This window comes from Carcharodon carcharias, chromosome 7, assembly GCF_017639515.1.
Source record: "Carcharodon carcharias isolate sCarCar2 chromosome 7, sCarCar2.pri, whole genome shotgun sequence".
Lineage (NCBI taxonomy): Eukaryota > Metazoa > Chordata > Chondrichthyes > Lamniformes > Lamnidae > Carcharodon > Carcharodon carcharias.
Window position 1 is genome coordinate 10,444,578 of NC_054473.1, and position 22,433 is coordinate 10,467,010.

Genomic DNA, 22,433 nt, shown 5'->3' on the forward strand with positions numbered 1-22,433 from the left:
TCAAGATAACGAGAAATGAGTTCTGTGGGGCAGGAGCAAGCTGAGACGATCGGTCTACCGGGGCAGTTCTGTTTGTGGATTTTGGGTAGGAGATAGAAGCGGGCCGTCCGAGGTTGGGCAACTATCAGGTTGGAAGCTGTGGGAGGGAGATCCCCAGAGGAGATGAGGTCAGTGACAGTCCTGGAAACAGTGGCTTGATGTTCAGTGGTGGGGTCATGGTCCAGGGAGAGGTAGGAGGAAGTGTCTGCGAGTTGACGCTCAGCCTCCGCGTGGTAGAGGTCAGTGCGCCAGACAACAACAGCACCACCCTTGTCAGCGGGTTTGATGACAATGTCAGGGTTGGACCTGAGAGAATGGAGTGCAGTAAGTTCAGAGAGAGACAGGTTAGAATGGGTGAGAGGAGCAGAGAAATTGAGACGACTAATGTCGCGCCGACAGTTCTCAATGAAAAGATCGAGAGAAGGTAAGAATCCAGAGGGAGGGGTCCAGGTGGAGGGAGAATATTGAAGATGGGTAAAAGGATCCGTTGAACTGGGAGAGGACTCCTGCCCAAAGAAGTGAGCCCGGAGACGAAGACGGCGGAAGAAGAGTTCAGTATCATGCCGAGCCCGAAATTCATTGAGGTGAGGGCGTAAGGGTATGAAACTAAGTCCTTTGCTGAGCACTGAACGTTCAGCATCGGAGAGGGGAAGGTCAGGGGGTATAGTGAATACACGGCTGGGGCCGGGATTGGAAGATGGGGTGGGGACGGAGGGACAGGCCGGGGTGGAGGGTCCTAGATGGGTGTTGGTGTCGATGAGTTGTTGTAGCTTGCGTTCCTTAGCACTTGAGAGAAACAGAAAAAGTTTCTTGTTGAGGCGTCGGATGAGCCGAAGAATAAAATGAAACTGGGGGCACGCGCAGCTTTGAAAAAGGGTACGGCGGTGCTGCTGGAGGGAGAGGTCGAGTGTGTTCATATGGCGGCGCATGGCACTGAGAGTGGATTTCAGAATGTGACGGGAACAGCAGTCCGAGAAACGTTTTATGTCCCGGAGATACCTGTAATCCTGGGTGGGTTCGAAACATGAGGGGTGGAATTTCAGTTGAAATCCATGTGGGGTAAGTCGGAGACGGAGACAGTCACTGAGAAAGGAGATATGGCTGTGAAAGCGGGTTTTAGTTTTCTCTCCTAGTGTTTGACAAGGTGTTTACTAAAACCCGCTTTCACAGCCATATCTCCTTTCTCAGTGACTGTCTCCGTCTCCGACTTACCCCACATGGATTTCAACTGAAATTCCACCCCTCATGTTTCGAACCCACCCAGGATTACAGGTATCTCCGGGACATAAAACGTTTCTCGGACTGCTGTTCCCGTCACATTCTGAAATCCACTCTCAGTGCCATGCGCCGCCATATGAACACACTCGACCTCTCCCTCCAGCAGCACCGCCGTACCCTTTTTCAAAGCTGCGCGTGCCCCCAGTTTCATTTTATTCTTCGGCTCATCCGACGCCTCAACAAGAAACTTTTTCTGTTTCTCTCAAGTGCTAAGGAACGCAAGCTACAACAACTCATCGACACCAACACCCATCTAGGACCCTCCACCCCGGCCTGTCCCTCCGTCCCCACCCCATCTTCCAATCCCGGCCCCAGCCGTGTATTCACTATACCCCCTGACCTTCCCCTCTCCGATGCTGAACGTTCAGTGCTCAGCAAAGGACTTAGTTTCATACCCTTACGCCCTCACCTCAATGAATTTCGGGCTCGGCATGATACTGAACTCTTCTTCCGCCGTCTTCATCTCCGGGCTCACTTCTTTGGGCAGGAGTCCTCTCCCAGTTCAACGGATCCTTTTACCCATCTTCAATATTCTCCCTCCACCTGGACCCCTCCCTCTGGATTCTTACCTTCTCTCGATCTTTTCATTGAGAACTGTCGGCGCGACATTAGTCGTCTCAATTTCTCTGCTCCTCTCACCCATTCTAACCTGTCTCTCTCTGAACTTACTGCACTCCATTCTCTCAGGTCCAACCCTGACATTGTCATCAAACCCGCTGACAAGGGTGGTGCTGTTGTTGTCTGGCGCACTGATCTCTACCACGCGGAGGCTGAGCGTCAACTCGCAGACACTTCCTCCTACCTCTCCCTGGACCATGACCCCACCACTGAACATCAAGCCACTGTTTCCAGGACTGTCACTGACCTCATCTCCTCTGGGGGTCTCCCTCCCACAGCTTCCAACCTGATAGTTGCCCAACCTCGGACGGCCCGCTTCTATCTCCTACCCAAAATCCACAAACAGAACTGCCCCGGTAGACCGATCGTCTCAGCTTGCTCCTGCCCCACAGAACTCATTTCTCGTTATCTTGACTCCTTTCTCTCTCCCCTTGTCCAGTCCCTTCCCACCTACATCCGTGATTCCTCTGACACCTTACGTCACATCAACAATTTCCAGTTCCCTGGCCCCTACCGCTTCCTCTTCACCATGGACGTCCAATCCCTCTACACCTCCATCCCCCACCAGGATGGTCTGAGGGCCCTTAGCTTCTTCCTCGAACAGAGGCCCGAACAATCCCCATCCACCACTACTCTCCTCCGTCTGGCTGAACTTGTTCTCACGCTGAACAATTTCTCCTTCAACTCCTCTCACTTCCTCCAAATAAAAGGTGTGGCTATGGGTACCCGCATGGGCCCCAGCTATGCCTGTCTCTTTATGGGGTATGTGGAACATTCCTTGTTCCAGTCCTACTCCGGCCCCCTTCCACAACTCTTTCTCCGGTACATCGATGATTACTTTGGTGCTGCTTCATGCTCTCGTCAGGACTTGGAAAAATTTATTAATTTTGCTTCCAATCTCCACCCCTCCATCATTTTCACGTGGTCCATCTCTGACACTTCCCTTCCCTTCCTTGACCTCTCTGTCTCAATCTCTGGTGATAGACTGTCCACCAATATCCATTACAAACCCACCGACACCCACAGCTATCTCGACTACAGCTCCTCACACCCCACTTCCTGTAAGGACTCCATCCCATTCTCTCAGTTCCTTCGCCTCCGTCGCATCTGTTCCGATGATGCTACATTCAAAAACAGTTCCTCTGACATGTCCTCCTTCTTCCTTAACCGAGGTTTTCCACCCACGGTCGTTGACAGGGCCCTCAACCATGTCCGGCCCATCTCCCGCGCATCCGCCCTCACTCCTTCTCCTCCCTCCCAGAAACATGATAGGGTCCCCCTTGTCCTCACTTATCACCCCACCAGCCTCCGCCTTCAAAGGATCATCCTCCGCCATTTCCGCCAACTCCAGCATGATGCCACTACCAAACACATCTTCCCTTCACCCCCCTTATCGGCATTCCGTAGGGATCGCTCCCTCCGGGACACCCTGGTCCACTCCTCCATCACCCCCTACTCCTCAACCCCCTCGTATGGCACAACCCCTTGCCCACGCAAAAGATGCAACACCTGCCCCTTCACTTCCTCTCTCCTCACCGTCCAAGGACCCAAACACTCCTTTCAAGTGAAGCAGCATTTCACTTGCATTTCCCCCAACTTAGTCTACTGCATTCGTTGCTCCCAATGTGGTCTCCTCTACATTGGAGAGACCAAACGTAAACTGGGCGACCGCTTTGCAGAACACCTGCGGTCTGTCCGCAAGAATGACCCAAACCTCCCTGTCGCTTGCCATTTTAACACTCCACCCTGCTCTCTTGCCCACATGTCTGTCCTTGGCTTGCTGCATTGTTCCAGTGAAGCCCAACGCAAACTGGAGGAACAACACCTCATCTTCCGACTAGGGACTTTACAGCCTTCCGGACTGAATATTGAATTCAACAACTTTAGGTCGTGAGTCCCCTCCCCCATCCCCACCCCCTTTCTGTTTCCCCCTTCTTTTTTTTCCCAATAAATTATAAAGATTTTCCTTTTCCCACCTATTTCCATTATATAAAATAAAAAAAAAAACCCACTAGAGCTATACCTTGAGTGCCCTACCATCCATTCTTAATTAGCACATTCGTTTAGATAATATCACCAACTTTAACTTTAACACCTATGTGTTCTATTGTACTATTGTTGTTGACATCTTTTGATGATCTGCTTCTATCACTGCTTGTTTGTCGCTACAACCACACCAACCCCCTCCACCTCTCTGTCTCTCTATCTCTCCGCCCCCCACACACACACCTTAAACCAGCTTATATTTCAGCTCTTTCCTGGACTCGAACTCAAGTTCTGTCGAAGGGTCATGAGGACTCGAAACGTCAACTCTTTTCTTCTCCGCCGATGCTGCCAGACCTGCTGAGTTTTTCCAGGTAATTCTGTTTTTGTTTTGGATTTCCAGCATCCGCAGTTTTTTTGTTTTTATCACTGATACAACCCACTTGGTGTAACAAAAGTGGATATTTATTTTGCCCTTGATGTTATTGGTACTTTCCAGTACCTCTTCAATAGATCAATTTTGGAAAGAAATGAGGCGCTGCCAACCTTATCGATGCAATCTTCTAACCGAGGAATTGGGTATGAATCTGTCCTCATTACTACATTCACTTCCTTGTAGTCTATACAAAATCTAGTGGGTCCATACGGCTTAGGAACCAATAATACCAGTGAGCTCTGGCCTCTTTGGCTAGGCTCAATCAATTGATTGTGCAGCATATATTGCATCTCTGTTTCTAACTGAGCTTGTTTCTCTGGCCCAACCGATAATGGTGTTGTTTTATCAGCTCTGAGTCTCCTATGTCCACGTCATGTTTAGCTAATGTAGTACATCCCTATAAATCCTCTTATACTTCCTAAGTAACCTTATTAGATCTTTCCTTGGCCCTTCCTTGAAATATGAGAACACATTGTCTAACTGTCCCAGTATTGTTGTATTGGCTAGCTGAATTGTAGGAGGTTAGCTTGTAGGAGGTCTACTTCTCCTTCAACCTTGCCCTTACTTCTCTGTCACCCTCCACTATTCTGACCACCTGGCACACTTGCTCTGTCTTATCATCTTCTCTGTGATGATATTGCTTCAACATGTTTATGTGACATGACTATTTCCTCTTCCTATGCTCAGGAGTATCTATCTGATAAGTCACTTTACTAACTCTCCTAACTATCTTGTAGGGACCACTGAATTTTGCTTTTAGGGTTTCACCCTGCAAAGGTAATAATACCAATACTTCATCTCCTGCTTGGAACATTCTAGTTGTAGCATGTTATCTGCCCATTCTTTCATTTTGGTTTGGGAAATTTGTAAGCCCTCACATGCTACTTTACATGCTCCTGTGAGTCTTTCTAGAAACATGGACAGGTAATCCAACATGGAGGATTCATCTTTCTGCTTTAGGAACTTTTCCTCAATTACTTTTAATGGACCTCTTATTTCATGACCATAGATCAATTCGAATGGATTAAATCCAGTAGATTAATTTGGAGAATCTCTGGTAGCTAATAGTAAGAAATCTAATCCTTTGTCTCAATCCTTTGGGTATTCATGGCAATAGGTCTTAATCATGGTTTTGAGAGTCTGATGGTCTCTCTCTAAAGCTCCCTGCGTCTGTGAGTGATAGGTCATAGACTTTAGTTGTTTGATACCCAAATTGCTAATTATGCCCTGGAAAATTTTAGATATGAAGTTAGAACCTTAGTCAGCTTGTATTTCAATTGGTAGGCCATAATGAATGAAATACTGAGTTAACTTTTCCACTACCACCTTAGCTGTAATTGTCCTTAAAGGAATAGCTTCTGGAAATTGGGTTGTCATATTCATGATTGTAAAGTTATACTGAAGTCCTGCTTTCGTTCTGGATAATGATCCTACACAATCTACTAATACCTGACCGAATAGCTCTTCAAAAACTGGTATGGGCATTAAAGGTGCTGGTTTGATTATATTTTGAGGATTACCTATTACCCGACATGTATGACATGCTTTACAAAATTGCACTATGTCCTTATGAAGTCTTGGCCAGGTAAAATGCCTGTTTATTGATATTTGGGTTTTCCGTATTCATACAAGCCCTGTCATAGGGATTTCATGTGTTACGCGCAATATTGCCTTACGATATTTGGGTGACGGCACTATCTACTGAATAGCCATCCATTCCTCATCCACAGGTCAGTGAAGGTGTCTCCTCATCAGAACTCTGTTTTTAATGTAATAGCTCCCTGGAACTCCTTCCGCCTCAGCTTCAGTGTGAGCTGATTGTGCTAACTTGTTTAACTCTGGGCCTCAATTAGTGAAGACCTGCCAAACACTTCCTTTGAATTATCCTTGCCCTTAAAGTAAGTTTCATCTACTCTAACATCCGCTTGTGGTATTACTTTAACCCCTGGTGATGGACTTTGTTTAGCCATTGCTCTGGTCACCACACACGATGCAAAAATACCAGGAACTTGTTCTTATAACTGCTCTGTCTCTTTAACCTCTCTCGGACTTTCTGTAATTATGGGCAAAGCTATAACTTTCACTCCTGCCAGATCATTCCCCAGGAGTAAATCAAATCCATCAACGGGTAATTTCTTAACCACTCCTACAACCACCGATCCAGACAACAAATCACACTCCAATTGCACTTTGTACAGTGGAACTGGGACCTATGCTCCACTTATCCCGTTTACCAATACTTTAGTTCCCACTGAACTCTCTGGTGGGAAAACCAGCTCCTTCTCCAGCATATGAGCTTGAATAGCTCCTGTGTCCCTTCGTATCGTTTAGGGTTTAGCTGTATCATTTGATGAAAATGGGATTATCTTTAGACAAAAAAAGCTCTCATCTACCTTATTCACTTCACCTGCATTCATAGCAGTGTTTACCTCCAGACCCTCATTTGTACTTAAAGCTACAATTTGGTCTGTGGCATTTTCTTTTTGAGTTCCCTTTTCAGACTCACTCTTATGAACTCCAATAAGTCCCATTGGCTTCCCTCGCAACTTCCAGCACTCTGAACAAATGTGCCCCACTTTGTTACAATGGAAAACACTTAGGCCTTTGAGTTTCACCACCACCCTCAGTACCTTCCTTGCTGATCTGGGGAGGGGATCTCAAGGCATTCCCAGCTATCCATTCTTTACCCTGGCTAGTTGCCTTCCTTTCACTGTCCCACTTTTTATCCTTTTCAAATTTATGCGGGTGATGGATAAAAGGTTTAGTTTTATGGATCAGCTCATAATTGTCAGCCATTACTGCTGCCTGTCTAGTAGTTGCAACCCTTTGGTCTTCAACATGGGTTTTTATTACAGAAGGTGGGGACTTTTTAAGTTCTTCCAAAAGCGCGGTCTCTCTGAAAACTTCATAGGTAGTTTCAGCTCCTAAAGTTCGTATCCACTGGTCAAAACTACTTTGCTTAATCCTTTCAAATTCAAGGTGAGTTTGCCCAGGCTGAGTTTCCCTAAATTTCAAAACTTTTGTCAGTATGCTTCAGGCACCAATTCATATGCACTCAAAATGGCCTTTTTCACCACAATATAATCCCTAGAAACCTCCTCTGGCAGTGAAGCATAAATTTCCTGTGCTCTACCTGTCAATTTGCTCTGCATGGGCAATGTCCAGTTTTCCTTTGGCCTGTTCATCTGTTTGGCTTTCTTCTCAAATGAAGTAATGAATGCTTCAACATCCCTTTCCTCAAATTTTAGGAGACCTTGTACAAATATAAACATCTCCTCACTGAGTTCTGATCTGGAAATAAGTCCTGCCTCACCTACTGGTGTCTCTTTTTTGACTGTCAGCATTTTAAGCTGAAATTCTCCCTCTTTTTCTCTTTCCTCCTTTTCTAACTTGGCCATTTCTAACTGCCTTTGAAATGTCCTTTCTTTTTCCTTTTCTGCTGCCTCTAGTTCCAATCTTTTTATTTGCAACTGAATTTGAGCCCATTCCAATGAACCACCCCTTGGAAAACTCGGTCTTTGGGGTATTCCTTCCAGTTTCAAATGCTGTGCCATCTCTTTGATTATCTCTGCCTTCCTAGCTTTGGCAGGCAATCCCACTCTTAATTTACTTGCCAATTCTATTAACCTAGTTTTTGGGATCCTTTGTAAAATCATCAGGGACATATCTTCTACTTGCAGGAAAGCTTTAGCAGTTTCCAGTGCCATCCTATTTTTGACAGTACATACCCGGTGTTTCCTTTTAGCTTTTGTTACTTACTAAATCTACACCCAAATCGCTGTTGTCTTTTGTTCCAAAATATCCCGGCAAGCCCCCAGACTTTGTCGCGATGCACTGGGGATAGTGCGCTGTAATATCAAGTCCCACTGTTACCCAAGCCTCGACAAATGTGAAAAGTTTGACCTAGCCACCAGAAATCCTCAATTTTACCTGTTTTATTTAGGATAACAGAAGACAAACACCAGGTTTGTAAAGTTAATACGTAAATAACTGTTTATTGAACAAGCTGTCTTTAGCCAGTGGCAAAAGAAAGAAGTATGAACATTAATTTCTATAACCTAAACTCTAACCCTTCTTAAATCCCTATACACACACACATACAAGACACAGAAGACACACAAAAATATGGATTTTAAGGGTGAGATATAACAGTTCAATAGCACCAATTCCAGAGCACAGGATTCAATGGGTTGTTTTTGATTGATGTCTTCCAAGTTCCTTTCAGCTCTTATTGATGGCACAAAGTGGTCTTCCAGCACTTTCAGTATTTAGTTCACTGGTTGAGCACTTGCCTTTCAATACCTCTAACAGTGATTTTCCCCTTTTGCCTCATGACAGGGGTTTTCAGAGAAAGAGCAGGTTATAGAGATATGAGAAGATAAAAGCAGCTAGCTATTATTGTGGAATTACTGGAATTTTCTACACACAGGAGAAAGAGGTTTTAGGTCTTGTTCCTTTCAGGCTCGGAGCTATTCTGCTGCACACAAAACCTGGTCACCTGGTCAGGAGCCAGTTAAAACGTTGTTGCCAGGTAGCTCCCTTGGTCCAGGACTCCTTTCTGGCACCATCCTGTCTTTTGTGGCACACTATGTTCTAGGACTGCGACAATGTATATATCTCTTATCCTGTTTCAATGGACATATCTTTCAACCTGTAACCATTGTAATTTTAATCAACAGTCCCAACAGAAATAAAAAGCTATGTTCCTTACATCTCATTATCTACAACCACTAATTCCTTCTTTTGGCCGTCTTCCCTGTCAAAGTACTTTTTAAGCATAATTACATGATAGACCCTTTGCTCCTTTCTTCTATCTGGAGTATTTATTGAATAATTTACTTCATTCAGTTTGTTTTCAATCTTGTAAGGCCCACCAAACCTTGCCTTTAAACAGTCACCCAGTACTGGCAACAGAACTAATAGTTTCTCCCCAGCAACAAAACTACAAGTGGTAGCTTTCCTCACTGCTCTCACTTTCATTACTTGCTGTGAGATCTTTAAATGTTCCTCAGCTAATTCACATGCTCTGTACAATCTCCCTCTGAAATTTGCTAATAATCCAGGAGAGGAGCTTCTGAATTTTGACCTACTAATATGTCAAGAATCAATTTCAGTGGTCCCCTTACCTCATGACCATAAACCAATTCAAAAAGACTAAAACCAATTGATGCATTAGGAGCGTCCCTAATAGCAAATAACAAGAATGGAATTCCCCTATCCCAATCCTGTGGATAATTCTGACTATACGCCCTCATCATAGTTTTTAGAATTTGATACCATCTTTCCAAAGCTTCTTGTGACTCAGGATGATAAGCTGTTGACTTAAATTGTTTTATTCCCAAAGTGTGTTCATTACTTCCTTAAACAGCTGCATCATGAAATTTGAACCCTGATCTGATTGTATTTCTTAAGGTAAACCATATCTTGTAAAAAAAATTTAGTTAACTCTTCCAGAATTTTCTTTGTTGTAATGTTTCTCAAAGATATTGCTTCAGGAAATCTGGCAGACACATCCATTATTGTCAATAAGTACTGATTTCCACTTTTCGTCATAGGGAGGGGTCCTACACAATTAATCATGACCTTAATATTAGGTTCTTCGAATGCTGAATGGGAATTAAAGGTGCTGGTTTAAACACTGCTTGTGGTTTCCCTATCACCTGACATATGTGGCATGTTTTACAGAATTTGGCTATATCCCTATGCAATCCAGGCCAATAAAAATGTTTTTGTATCTTCGCCTGTGTCTTTCTAATTCCTAAGTGTCTCCCCATTGGAATTTCATGAGCAATCCTCGGAATCCCATTTCTATATCCAAATGGTATTACAATCTGATGCTCCTCTCTGCAGCTTCATCTGCTGAAGCACGATAAGGCCTTCATTTTCTCATTAAAATATTACCCTTAAGGTAATATCATCCTGGATTACATTTTGCCTCTGTTTCTGAGAAGCTGTTTGATATAAATGTTTTATTTGCAAATCTTTTTTCAGCAACTCCACTAACCTCTTTGAGTTAAACACTTCAGCTGAATTGTCTTCCAGTCTTTCTTCCTGAACAACCCTATCAAACATACTGTCCACACCTTCTCCCTGCCTTTGAACTTCCTGGTCTTTTTGTTTCAACCTATGAGCCTGTGATCTCGTTATCACACAATCTGGAAACAATCCAGGATGGTCTCTCTGCAACACTTCAGTTGAAAATGCTTCGAATCCTGTCAGAATTTTGGTCTCTGGCATCCCTCCACCTGTCTGCGACCTTTCCCTCCTGTTCTGTGCCAGTTTATCCTGCATGGATAGAGATGGGGAGAGCGTACCAGGCTGCCCGCTGGGCCAGATGATAAGTATGCCTAGCCTGTGTGAGTGGTGAGTGGTCCCATGGACGGGATGAGGACAATGATAGTGTGTGTGAATGAGTAAGTGGTGATGTCCTTTGCACTGGCAGTGAGTGAGGGCCCTGTGGATGTGTGATGGGTTTGTGAGCGCATGAGTTGGGGGTGATGAAGAGTGGCTTAACGTGGCAGAATGGAGGAGATCATTCAGCCTTTTGTGGCACTGGGTGGCTGTCCTCCTCTGCAGGATGTTTGTGCTGACCACTGCAGCCACCGCCTCCCAAGCCAGGTTGGTGACTTTGCTGCCCAGCGTGTGGGCAGAGCGGGAGCAGAGCACATCCTGGCGGGCCTCCACAGCATCCAACCGTTGCTTGAGGGGGACCCGTCATTGAAGCGGGGGTGGGGGGGGGTGCTGCAGTCTTTTTTCCTTTGCTGACCATGTCTCCCGGGCAGCGTTGGTGGTGATGAGTGCCCTGCTGGCAGCCGCCTTTTAAAGATAGTGGCCAGCGTGAAGCAACAGCCGGGTGATGGCGGGCGGGCGAATGAGAGCCCACCTGCCATGGAAATGACGTGTTGCGCGGGGTTGAGTAAATAATGAGGTGGGCTGATACAGTGCGAAAACCCGTCATTTTTGTCGGCAGGTAGGACTCCATTTTAGCCGCCCGCTACCGCACTTAGTGTAATTGTGGGGAAATTCCGCCTGTAGATTTTAAAAGAACCAGGGAAAGTGAAACACAATATCATGACAGTCGCATTCAAACTGAGTTTTCTTAACTTCTTTGAAAACAGCAGCTTGAGGCATTGATGCTGAAGGCTTTTCAAACTTGTTAGACCTTAAAAATGCCTACCCTTACAGCCTTCACTCCTTTATACATATCTTCCCCTTTGAATGCAAATTCCCGTTGTTTCACTATGTCTTTGGACATTATCTTTCTGATAATAAAAATCTCTCATAGCGCTAAGTTTTACCAGTAATCTTTGGGAAAAGTAAACACACTGGGCAGAATCTTCTGGCTGGCATGCGGGTGGCGGAGTCCGCATGCCAGCGCTCAAACTGTCCCGTGCTAACGTCACGTGAGTGTCCCGACGTCAGCGCGCGGCATCACGCTATTTCTGTCAGCGGACATGCTATGCGGCGGGACGTGTGCCCGCCATTAATTAAGGGCCTCGTTAAGGCCCTTAACTTGCCAATTGTTGACGATTTTGAGGGGCCCTTGCGAACTTCAGCTCAGCGCACGGACCCAATGGGCAGTCGGGTAGGTGATTTTTTTTTTACAAACCTCATCCAGTGGCGGGATGAGGTTTGATAGCGGTTTTAAAAAAGTTTAATGAAGTTTTTGTTTATTTCATTGACATGTCCCATCTCATGTGACATTTTCACATGAGGGGGACATGTTATTTAATTTTTTATTGTTCTATTTTTATATTTGCCAGCCTTTCAGCGATCTCCCTGAGGCAGCACTTTGACAGTTGGGGAATCCCTCCCCCCCTCCTCACAGGAAGCACATAGCGATTCCCGTTGGACTGCCCGCTGGGTGGGCCTTAATTGGCCCGCCCACTTAAAATGGCAGCGGGGCCAGTTTCGGCGGCGGTGATCGGCTGTCCGCCCACCACCGAGTCGGTGGGGCCCACCTGCCCATCAAGGGCAAAATTTTGCCCATTGTTTTTACATTTCACCTGGTTAGGTGACACATTTCACCCCTACTTTGAAAACAAACTCGTCTGGTTTATTTAAAAAGGCAAGTGTCCTTTTACACCTTACATTCTAAACTTCCCCCATGTTTACCACATTTACATCAAAGCCTTCAGACCTGCTGCTTTTAGTCCAATTAAGTCTCTCACACACAGACACAGATACCACTATTTTACAATAAATTCAAATAACATTTTGAGTATTATTATATCTTCCAGACAGAAACACCATGACATCTTTTCTCCTTTCAGAATGTCCTGCAACTGTCATTTTTCTGCTTCTATTTCTATCCTTTAATTCATGCTTGGGGCTCAAGTCCCTCCCCTCCATATTCCCTCAAGGCATTTTCCAAAGATGTTGTTGTATAACTTGCTTTCTTCTCACGGTAGGGAGGAAGAGTAAGTCAGTGCCAGAATTTAGTTAGATAAGAGAAAGCCCACTCTTTATGAACAGTTGTGTAAATATTTCAATGCTGTTTTTGGAGGTTGGAGGAAAGACAAAGAGAAGCCATTTAATGAATGTCAGCCAGAAACTCCACTGCGACAACAAAACTCAGGAGAAGGCCATTCGGCTCATCATGCTCATGACGATTCTTTAATAGAATCATCCAATTCTCCCACTCCCCTGCTTTGTCCCTGTAGCTCCGTAATTTTTTCTTTACATCAAGTATTTATTCAGTTGGAGGTTACTATTAAATCTGCTTTCAGCACCCTTTAAGACAGGATGTTCCTGATCACTACTCCTTGCTAGGTAAATATTTTTCCTCATGTCACCTCTAGTTCTTCTGCCAATTGCCTTAAATCTGTGTCCTCTGGTTACTGACTCCTCCCATAGAAACCGTTTCCCCTTTTTTATTCTATAAAAAGCATTAAAGATCATAAGCACCTCTGTCAAGTCTCCTCTTAACCTTCCCTGCTCTAAGGAGAACAAGCGCAGGTTCTTCAATTTCTCCACATAACTAGATTACCTCATCCCCGCCACCATTCAAGTAAATCCCCTCTGCAGCCTCTCTAAGGCCTTGACATCCTTCCTAAAATATGGTGCCTAGAATTGAGCACAGTCCTCCAGTGTTTTTCTGTACTGGCCACGTCCAACAGCAGTCACTAGAATGTGACACAATGGCTGGTAACCTCCACGCTCTCCAGTGTCGGATCCAGGGGGTACCCCAAAGATGCTCTGGGGAATGCCTCTGGCAAGTTCCCAGGCGAGGGTTTGCACGGAATTGCCCAGAAGTGCTAACTTCCTCTGGACAATTGCGCTGCACTGGGAACCATCCGAAAATGCGATTTAAATTGCAAACTTCGATGGCTCTGCCAGGGTTGTACCAATAGTTACCCAGAAAAAGTTAGAAGAATTAAAACCTCTTCTAACTTCTGGGTAACTATTGTAAAGTCTGAGACCGACCCCACAGGACTCCCCCCCCAACCTCACCTGACCTCCAGCAACCCCCCCACCAACCTCGGGACACCCCTCAGCCCCCAAATCCTATCTTCTGACCTTAGACACTTGCCTTTTCCTGGCCTGTCAATTTTCCTGGCCCTTTAAACTTACCAGCTTTACGGCAGTAAGTGCTGTAAAAAAGGGCGCGGCCACCTTGAATCCGCTGGATCCTCACTTCACTGGGGCCTGCAAAGATTCTTTAGATGCAGGCCCCAAGCAGCTCCAGCAAACAGAAGTGGCAACGCAATTTTCTAGACCAGGTAAGTGTGCATTTATTTCTTCTAATTTCTGTGGGCCAGCCCTTTCTGACGCTAGTCGGAAGTTACGGCCCAACCTTTTGTTCACTGCTTCCAATATTGCTTCTTTTCAATGGAAAAAGAATACATATTCTTGTGAGCAACAGTAGCATCAAGTAAAAGCAGAGCAATGGTGTGAATGCATAGCATATCTGTCAGCATCACTGAAGCGAAAAGACAGCTCATTGTGTCAGCAGTAGAATTTCCATCAGGAATGGAAATGCGAAAATAAGTGAGCGCTTTTATTCAGTATTATTATTTTGTTTAATTACCTATTATTCAGAAGGGCTAACGGTTGTTTTAAATCTAAACGTGGTTCATAGGTTTGCTTCGCCACGGACTGGAGGACCACAGCTTTGTTCTGCTGTTGTGGTGAATTCCTTTTCCCAGCCTTGCTACCTGGGCATGCAGTGGGCAAAGGAGGGAGCTTATGCCCCTACTTGCTTTCTGGCAGCAGTCCTCAAGAGAGTACTCAAAGGCCAACTATTGGTGTGAGGGAGCCTGTAGACAGAGGGGTTGGGGAAAGCATGATGCATGCCACAAAAAAACAAACATGTGCTTCATGATAAGTGCACAATGTAGGTTTCTCTTCTAATCATTCCCTGTATGTAAATTAGCAGCATTGCGACTGTAAGAAATATCTTTCAAAAGAAAGACTTGCATTTATATAACATCTGTCATGAGCTCAATGTGACTCAAAGCATTTTACATCTGATGTACTTTTTGAAGTTCAGTCGCTGTCGTAATGTAGGAAATGTGGCAGCCAGTTTGTGTATAGCAAACGACCACAAGCAGCAGTGTAGCAATGAGCATAAAACCTGTTTTTGGTGAAACAAAAACAGAAAATGCTGGAAAAACTCAGCTGGTCTAGCAGCATCTATGGAGAGAGAAACAGAGTTAACGTTTCAAGTCCTTATGGCCCTTCTTCAGAGCTGAAGGGAAGTGGAAATGTGTTGAAATTTATACTGTTTAGGGGAGGTGGAGCAGGTGAATCTGGATAGAAGGCCAGCGATAGGGTGGGGATAAAGGAGAGATTGACAAGGATGTCATGAACTAAAGGACAAAGGGAGTGTTAATGGTAGTGGTAAGGGCTAAAAAAGGCACTGATAGTAGCGTAAAGGTAAGAAAGCAGAATGTGATAAGGGTAAACACTCTGAAAAGAACATCAAGGAACAAGTAACAGATGGCCCTTTTGGGGTTGGGTGGGGGGAGAGGGTAGTGGTAGGGAAAGAAAGGATAGAAAATCAGATAGAAGGGGGTATAAAAAAAGGGGATACACCCATGGATAAATGAATAAAAATAAAAATAAGTGGATAAAAAATAAAAATGAATGTAAACAAAAGGGGATTAAAAAAAGGATGAGGGTAGAGGAGAGAGTTCATGGTCTGAAGTTGTTGAACTCAATGTCAAGTCTGGAAGGCTGCAAAGTGCCTAATTGGAAAATGAGATGCTGTTCCTCCAGTTTGCGTTTGGCTTCACTGGAACATTGCAGCAAGCCAAGGACGGACATGCAGGCATGAGAGCAAGGTGGTGTGTTGAAATGGCAAACGACAGGGAGGTCTGGGTCATGTTTGTGGAGAGACCGGAGGTGTTCCACAAAGCGGTCACCCAGTCTGCGTTTGGTCTCTCCAATGTAGAGGAGACTACATTTGAAACAGTAAATGCAGTAAACCAAAATGAAGGAGGTGCAAGTGAAGTGATACTTCATCTGAAAGGAACGTTTGGGCCCTTGGATGGTGAGGAGGGAGGAGGTAAAAGGGCAGGTGTTACACCTTCTGCGATTGCATGGGAAGGTGCCATGGGAAGGGGATGTGATGTTGGGGCTGATGGAGGAGTGGACCAGGGTGTCCCGGGGGGAACAGTCCCTACGGAATGCTGATAAGGTGGTTGAGGAGAAGATGTGTTTGGTGGTGGCATCATGATGGGGTTGGTGGAAATGGCAGAGGATGATCCTTTGAATGCGGAGGCTGGTGGGGTGAAAAGTGAGGACAAGGGGGACCTTATGGCTCTGGGAGAGTGGGAAGGCGTGAGGGCAGAGGCATGGGAGAGGAACTTTTGTTTCAGATTTCCAGCATCTGCAGTATTTTGCTTTTATCTCTGCTTTTTAGTGATGTTGGTTAAGGAATAAGTATCACCCCAGTACACTGGGGAACACCCTTGCTCTTCTTTAAAATAATGAGGGGGCAGATAGAGGCAGAGGTAAATGTCTGATCTGAAAGACTTTGCAGCACCCCCTCAGTACTTGCATTTGCAGTTTCAGCCAGGATTATGGGCTCAAGGTGTGGCTTAGTACAACATCATTTCACCTCTTTTTCTTGGGCTGAAATCCAACCCAAAGTAATAGATGCTGCAATGGTCCTTGGTGAAATAAGTTTATGATATCTCAGTCTAGTTCCTAGCGGGCGCTGACCTATAGCATTACTGCCCTATATTTAGTGCCAATTTCCTGGTTTGTGAAATCTCATATTTCTGCAAAAGGTGGTGGAGTTCTGAGGCTGGGAGTCTGGCAGGACTATACCTAACCATTATAATTAATTGAAAAACATAGCTTTCAAAGGAATTAGATAATAGAGAAAAATAGATACTTTTAAGGGAAAATTAAGCATGTTTTTCACTGTCCCAAACTGTATCCTTTCCACACATCTTTCATCAGTGTATGGGACAAGTGAATTCCACTATAAATACTACTCTCTGCAATGGCATACCCGAGCAACTCTAACTATACCTTCTCAGATCTTTCTCTCTCAATGGATATTCGCTACATTTTGAGTACTCCCCCAACATGAGGAAGGAACGTTCTTTATCAGAGATTTGCCTTTTTTTTTGTTTGCTCCATGTGCTTGTTTTAGCTCCCAATTCCTCACCTCAAGCAATTCCCCTCCCTCTCCTTTCCTGTTTTATCTGCATGATTAATGGCAGAAGGCTTTAAAACTTGTATAATAAGCAGGAAGGCATTTCTAGTAACAGCTGGTGCTTTAACCAAAGGCCACCCCCTGCAGGTTCCTAGAGAGATGTTGGCCAATCGCTCAAACGGTTCCAGTCACTTTACAAGGAAAACTGTAACATTAGCTGTTGGCATGACACACTCTTCCAATGACTCTTGTTTTGTCCCACTCCTTTACATTCGCTGTTTTCTCCAGTTCACAGAGAGAAAGGTTTATTAAGAAGAAAGAATAATGTTTGTTTGACACGCAGGTATGAATTATTCAAAGCTAGGCATGAGAATTGAGTGCTCTGCATCTCCCTGTGTCCGTTCAGTTTTATAGCCTATCCTCCAAACCAGTGCTGAAGCAGCAGCCAGGGTCAATTATCAGCTGCTGCACCAGCCTCCTCCCCGAGCGTGAAACTCATTACTGTCAGAAAAGAATGCAATGAAGGTAAAGGGGAAAACAAGGACATTTAGCTAATTGAACCCTAAGCCAAAGGGTCATGGCATTGAATGTTGGTACAAGTCACCCTGCAGAGGAGGATGATTCACAAGATGGCTCAGGTACCTTTTGTTGTCCTTTTCCATTTCACTTTTTATCCCCTGAAGACTTGCTGCTCCGTGTTTTGATGGGGTAAATAGGAAGCAGTCGATGGCACTGGCAGGAGGATTGGCAACTAGAGCACGCAGATTCCATTGGCAAAAGAACCAGAGAGGAGGCAGAGACTTTTTTTCCATGCAGCGAGTTGCTATGTTCTGGAATGCACTCCCGAAAAGGGTGGTGAAAGCAGATTCAATAGCACTCCTCAAAAGGGAATCAGATAAACACCTGAAGGGGTAAAAAATTTGGGGAGTGGCCACTGGGAATGGAACTACTTGGATAGTTCTGGTCAAAGAGTCAGCATGGGCACAATGGGCCATATAGCCTCCTGGCCTGTGTGATTCTGTGTTCCCTGGCCCTCCATTTGTGGCCAGTTACTCAGCACTATTCCCTCCTCTTCTTGAGTTTTGGTGCGGAAAAAGTGAGAAACTATTGTTACCTGACATGACTTTCCCAATCTCCTCTGTGCTACAGTTTGTTGGCTCCACTTCCCATTGCAACTGCCTATGTTAGTGTTAATTAAGATAACGAACTTACTGTTCATAACCTTTGAATTTGAAGTGCCAAATGTCATGGGATGACTGCCCAAACGAGACGTTGTTTAGGGTTGTGGCCTTTTATTATAAGGAAATGACAGGAAAACACTACAGCTGCCTACTGTCTTTATCTTGACACGGCAAGGACTTCCACTCTGACAAGGGCAGATGGCTACCCAGGTCAGATTTTGAAAATGCCTTGGCATCAGCCAACAAAAGAAGTGAATTAGGACAGAAAATCAAGATCCTGAATTATAAAGCCACTTACTGTCTCTGGGTATGTGATGGAAACTCTGATTCATTCTGACATCCATGATTCAGAACCTTGAATTTGAGGCAGCCCAGTTACTTAGTTTGTGGCACATTGTGGATGGAATATGTTTTGAACCCAGCTAGGTGCACAGATAATTGACTCACTGAGCTGGTCTGTTTTCAGTTATCTTCCTTATGGCATAGCAGTATTGCCAATCAGAAGACAATTGAGCTATGCAATGGCTTGATCAATTAATCTGTTCAGGCAAGGAAGACTTCTATACATGGTGTGACATGCTGTCCAACTACCTCAATTCGAGCGTCCCATGTACAGGGACAGCCAGAATGTGTTTATATTTTTCTCCCTCTCTGTAACCAATGATCATTTTACAGTTTATATAAAAAATGCTAGTTACATCCTGCAGGATGATTTTCAACCTTGTGCAGCAGTCCTCAATCACTGAAGTGTTGTGGCACATCTGGTTCTCCAAGTTTTATGCTCATAAAAGCTTGTGCTAATTAAGTTTCTCCTTCACCCCCACTTCCACCCTAGAAAGAAATATTTTTGATACTTTATAACAAGTGGTTTGTACATAAATACAACAATTTTTCTATCAGTTAAAATTGCTGTATTTTCATTTGACTGCGCAGCAACATTTAAGAACATTTAAACCTTGTTTGTCTTCAGCATCCTTCCATCTGTATAAAATGATGGACATGCAGCAAATCAAACCCATTAAGGATGAGGTAGCTTCATGGAGTTCACTTTTGCTGAAGGCTGTAGAGACCAATTTGCGAGAGGCAGGTTCTGCCACAAGTGCTGCATATGAAGTAGATATCAAGTGTCATTGTGGGGGGTTTTTTTCAGCATCGATGCCTGTTGCCGAGCCACTGTAGCTACTGATTGTCATGGTGGCGCGCCTTGGCCCACAGGTAATGTTGCCATTTTCCTCTGTTGTCAGCTAGTGTCTCCCAGGTGTGTGTGTGTGTGTGTGTGTCTTTTTCGACAGTGAGCATTGTTGCAAAAACGTTGAACCCAAAACCAACTTCTCTGTCATGAGGAGGCCTTGTGCCCCCTCAGACACAGCCCAACAGGTGACAAAAAAAAAAGAAAAAGCGTCTTTGTTGTTTAACCGTAAGTGTGTTCACGAGATTGATACTACCTTCTGTCCTGTCACATTCGTGTTTATCAAACAATGTAGCTTTTGAACATGTGTCTAATAATGGCACAAAAATAACATACTTGAGACCTAAACCTAAATGCCCATACCAAAATACAGGCTGGCACAGACATGATGGGCCAAATGGCCTTCTGTGCTGTAATTTCTCTGATTCCATGATCTCATACCAACCTATGGCAGGGTCGGGATAATAGCCACGTTTGAGTTTCATTTCCTGAACCACTCAATGCCTCTTTGTCATCCACAAAATTCAAGTCAGGAGAACGATTGGATGCTCACTGCTCATCTGGATGAGCTTAAGCTCAACATCATCCAGAACAGAATTGTTCATTTGCTTCTGCCACTTTATCAGCTTGCTTCAAGAGCAACTGCTAGCTTATTACCCACAGACACCTATCCCTTACACCCTGGAATCCTTTTTTTGTTTGATTACTCTTCTAAGAAGCAAACTGGGATATTGTTCGAGTAGGGGAGAAATTTTCAGAGTTCTTAGAACCACTCTCCCAGTGATTTCCTAACAGGATAACTCCTTCAAAGAGTCAGCACATGCGTGGTTAAACGAAAGGCCTCCTTCTGTTACCGTTAGATTTTGTATTTCTAAGGCCCTATGCCACTTCTCTGAAATAGGATGAATAATTACTGCACCTTTGTCAGTTGTGCTCACATCCTGAGAACAAGTTTAAAACAAAAATACATTCAAAAAAAGCAAATCCTTATTTAAGTCAGATCTGATTTCAGATCGATATTGTGGACCTGTTCTTGCTGAGCTGTTCTCTGTGGGGTGGATTAACAGCGCCGGAATCACTACATTTATACCGATGCAATTGCTGAAAAGTCACGTTTGCAATTTCATATTTCTGGCTATAGAATATTCAGTGATATTGGGGAAAGGCCACACAAGCCAGCATGTGACAACTGCACTGCTGGTCTGCGTGGCTTAATGGAGAGCTGAACCCACACACAGCCACAACAGATTAGCAGAACTGCAGGCAGCAAGGAGGTACATTTACTAATGGTGATTTTTCTTTTTTACGTACTGTTGCTTATTACAAAGGCCCTAATTTTTCAAGCGGCAGGCGGGCTTGATGGGAGCGAGCGGGGGTGGTTGCGGAGCAGATCGCCGCCCGTGATCGGCTGCAAGCCGCCATTTTACGCGGGCGGTACAATTAAGGCCCGCCCAGTGTAATACACGAGCCATAGCGCTCAGCGCTACCCGTGCGGGCAGGAGGGGGGAGGGCGAGTCAGGGCCAGTGCACGCGGGCGAAAGAGCGCTTTCATTGAATCGATAACGAAATAATTAAATAAATGGTGTAAACATTTATTTAAACATGTCCCCTCATGTGACTGTGTCACATGAGATAGGACATGTTTTAATATTTAGGAAAATGTTTTTATTTCTTTAATAAAAGCTTTAGGAAGCATCATACCGCTTGTGGATGAGGTTTCCTAAAAAACGCGAAGGCCGCTTGGCCTTTTTGCCTGTCCGCCAGCCTTAAGGTTGGGTGGGCAGTGTTAACAATTACTCTCTAAATGGTCTTAATAGGCTTTTTACATATCGGCGGGCACGCAGCCGACTCCGAATGAAATATCGTGGGACTGTGCGACGACGTTGCAAAATATATAAAAGAAAACATTCATTCTCACATACTCCATTTATACAACTATAAACCCAAGCAGTATGTGACCTCCAAAAATGTACCACCTCACATTTTTCCCTATTGAAGTCCAATTGCTAATTACTCGTCCATCCTGCAAGTTTATTAATGTCTTTCTGTATTTTGCCAGTGCCAGAGGTGGTGGCCTGTGCCTTCCAAGTAAGGCAATGAAACCAGGTCTTTGCCTTAGAACAGCGCAATAAAATATATGGGGTTTTAATTTACATGTAAGTTAGCAGACACAAAACTGCGAGGACTCCAGTCTGCTGGGTTCAAATGAGATCTCAGTTTAATAATTATCTTAATTATTATTTCAGTCAACTCCAGCTGTTAAATGTAAATTGTATTTAAGATAGTGTGAAATAACAAGAATTATTTATAGGGGTTACATCAGCAACTGCTGGTAGCAGTGAATGAGCAGCAACGTAACCCCATACTGGACCGTCTGGCAGTTAGCAGTGAATTGTTTGGTGCGTGCTACATACTTAGAATGTCATCATAGACACAGGCCATTTGTCCCAACAGGTATATGCTGATGTTTATGCTCCACCCCATCCTTCAGCTAACTCCATCTGCATATCCTTCCATTCCTTTCTCCCTCATGTGCTTATCTATCACCTTAAAGGCATCTATGCTATTTGCCTCAACTATGCCATATAGTATTAAGTTCCACAATCTCGTCAGTGTCTGGGTAAAGTAGTTTCTACTGAATTTCCTCTTGGATTTATCATTGACTGTATTTTATTAGTGGACTTAAGATATTGTCTGCCACAAACGGAAACATCCCTATTTCTACCCTGTCAAACTTTTTCAAAATTCTAATGACCCATGTCAACTCATCCCTCAGATTTCTCTTTCGTAGAGAAAACAGTCCCCTGTTCAGTCTTTCCTGATAGGTCAGACATCTCAGTTCTTCATAGAGCAACATTGGTTATGTTCAGCTGAGCACAAGGGTTTTCTTTTTACCATGCAGAAGCAAAGCAACAGGAAAGTGAAAAGCAGAGATTCCAAAATATTTTATTAACTGACGGAGAACTAGTCATGAAGTCTCGACATGCACAGAGTTAAGCAAAAGACAGATGTGCCAGTACTATCGCTGTGACAGACAAAATGCCATTTTATTCAAGGCTTTAGTGATGCACTAGCTTAGGGGATAAGAGAAATCCCACC

At 44.4% G+C, this 22,433-nt stretch overlaps 1 protein-coding gene across 1 annotated transcript in view; it reads left to right on the forward strand.

The window, feature by feature from the left end:
• Nucleotides 1-22,433, forward strand: part of LOC121280224 (MICOS complex subunit mic25-like) — a 452,141-nt gene that overhangs the window by 236,956 nt on the left and 192,752 nt on the right. The window lies entirely within an intron of this gene.